Below are 3,060 nucleotides of genomic sequence, written 5' to 3'. Positions count from 1 at the left end.
GTTAAAAGCAGTATTACGGATGAAAGGTGGAGCATGATAGCAGAATCAATTTTGTCGTCGACTCGACTGGGATATCGTGATTCGTCTTCGGTAAAATAGGGAGATTATGCCATCCGTATAAAACAAACACATACATATATACATACATTCAAGCATATACACACAGACACCCACATATATATATATATATATATATATATATATATATATATATATATATATATATCACCAGACGTTTCCATCACCACGCTGGCCTCTGTGGATTGGAGATGGTGAGAGTCTTTTATCTGGTCTCTTACAACAAACCAACCTAGTATGGATGTCCCTGACTAGTAATGCTCTGCTGATCACGGCAATACACAGACCCTTTCACCACGTTAAGGTATCCCCACTATATGTATACAGTATTAGTGTTTTCTTGTTAAATTTAGGTCTGTTACGGTGGTATGTTTATATAGTCTACATGTGCATGTTGAAATTTCATCAAGACTTTTGATTAAACTTATATAATTTTATTTGGTAATTCATACAATAACGGATGAGGTTGGACGGAGTGCTATTCTCATATCCTGAAATAGCTGTCTGGTTTATTTATGTAAACTGTTTGCGAGTGGCATTACAAGTATAGCTAAGTGTGAATGTCTCATATATCTTGTAAATTAATATCACGTTATATGGCCGAATGCTTGTACACTTAGCTCATTAGTGGAAGGAAATTGCATAAGGAAAATCAAAAAAGGAAATCTTGTTTCAATACTTGAAATTCTGTCGTTTTCCTATTTATTCTAATAATTCATATGATTTCTTAGATGTTGCAAGTTATAACAATTGATATTCACTTCGCGTCTAACTACAAAGTTACCCTATCCACTAGACTTTTCCATATATAACAATGAATTAATTTGAGAAAAATGACGGCAGCCCTGTCACGATGTCTTAACCGCTTGTATCTCAAGTTAATTATAGCAGAATGAGTGTTCACTTTCATGATGCAAACATCGGTTTTATTTGTCTTGACTGAAATTATCCAACGGAAACGGTAATCTCCGTTGTGTTTTGTTGACCAGTGGCATTCTTTATTGCGATTGTTCAGTTGGGACCAATGATGCTTTTTATAAGGAGATGAACTCGTGTCCCATTTGTGTCATTTGGCATTTTAATTTTCAATGGATATATTTTGGCCAGAGTACAATGAGAGAAACAAGAAATAATGTATCATATATCATGAAATCAGAGCCAACAGAACTTTAGATGATGAAATAAGTTCTGTTTGGTTGATGCTGTAAATGAATAGGTATGTTATCTCTCTCTCTCTCTCTCTCTCTCTCTCTCTCTCTCTCTCTCTCTCTCTCTCTCTCAAGGGAAGTGGATAGGAAAGTTGTTTCAAAATCTTGGATTATTCAAACTGACAGCTTGTCCAGACAAATTAGGGCTCAAATCGAAAACGACTCTTCAGAAACTTCAGTGAGGCATTAAATCATCTATGTTGATTCTTCTTCGTTGGCCTTCCCTTCCTTTTTGTTTCGTTTTAACCGTACTGTTTGATTGGTTTAAACCTATATCTTTGTCGATTTTATTCTTCCATATCATTCTTCAGCCTATACCCGACCTCTCATTTTTTTTTAAACCTTTCCTGTCATCGATTTCTTCTCTCAGCCTCATCTTCATCATGTTTGTCTTTTTCTTTTGTGTCCTCCTGTTCTCACTATCTCGACCTCTCTTCGACTTATCTTGCAAGCGGAATGCTTTACGTGCCGAAAGGGCTCTTGAACCTAGGACTTGGAGTGTCCTCTTCCACTCCAGCTCCTTGGTTGGAGGCTTAATTGCCTCTCCTCTTTCAGCGACACCACTGACGAACACATCATCGATTTCATTTGAAATTGATCGCAGTTTTTACGTATGTTTGAAATATTCAGGGTCGGGAATCGATATAAAACATTTTGACCATATCATTTGTGGCTTATCGGTGGAAAGTGAGGTATATATATATATATATATATATATATATATATATATATATATATGTATAAATGTGTGTACACTCTTTATGGCATAGTTGTTATCGTAGACAATGAATCTTAAGGCATAGATGTCATTGCTGATCTCTGAGGGAATTTTCTTTAAATCCCAAAGGACTTCTGGTATCAATTATTTCTATATATATATATATATATATATATATATATATATATATATATATATATAATGTGTGTATACACTCTTTATGACTTAGTCGTTCTCGTAGACAATGAATCTTTAAGGCAAGATGTCATAGTTGTTCTCTAAGGGAATTTTCGAATTTTCTTTAAATCCTAAAGGACTTGTGGCATGAATTATTTCTTGTTTTCTATATATATATATATATATATATATATATATATATATATATATATATATATATTGTTTTGTCTTTATGGGCAGATTTTGAAGGAAAATACGGCATTTGTTCCGGTACTGCCTTATTCATTCAACTTTTTATTCAAGTTATTGGCTGAAACAGATGTTGTCAGAAGTTTCTTAAATGGAGCAGCACTGTAATAAGTTCCGTCTTTTCCCTAACAACTCTTTCCCTCAAAACAAGAAAAGATACAGAAAATAAAAATGTGTTACATTAAAGTGTGTGCGTGTGTGTGTGTGTGAGAGAGAGAGTATTTGTTCGTGTACGTATAAAACTTTACCTTTTGATGTAAGTGTTATTTTGTCAGAATAATTTTACACCATATAAAATACGTCATGTTTTAATACAAATAGTGAAAGTTAGCTCCCTTTTATGAGCTGAATATTATCGATATTTTTCGTTGGTTTAAGTGCTATGGAACATTTTATCACCAGAAAATTATGGACACTTCGGTTATCCGTTTAAGATTTACATTGCTTAAAAAATATGTAATGCTGTTGCACAAGATGATGAATCGATATATGCAAATGTAAGTTTTGTATTTTCCATCTTTATGAAAATAAGTAAGGTGGTAAACATGGAATAATGAGTGAATGCCAACAGAAAGATACAAAGGGAATGTACTGTATGGTCAACCGCGTTGTTAAACTTTCAGGATGGAA

At 33.7% G+C, this 3,060-nt stretch overlaps 1 protein-coding gene across 1 annotated transcript in view; it reads left to right on the top strand.

The window, feature by feature from the left end:
• The window catches only part of trio (trio Rho guanine nucleotide exchange factor), a 979,236-nt gene that overhangs the window by 143,505 nt on the left and 832,671 nt on the right, over positions 1 to 3,060 (top strand). The gene's annotated exons all lie outside the window — the stretch shown is intronic.

Source organism: Palaemon carinicauda, chromosome 11 (genome assembly GCF_036898095.1).
Source record: "Palaemon carinicauda isolate YSFRI2023 chromosome 11, ASM3689809v2, whole genome shotgun sequence".
NCBI lineage: Eukaryota > Metazoa > Arthropoda > Malacostraca > Decapoda > Palaemonidae > Palaemon > Palaemon carinicauda.
The sequence above is the reverse complement of the archived record's forward strand: the minus strand, read 5'-3'. Positions and strand labels throughout refer to the sequence as shown.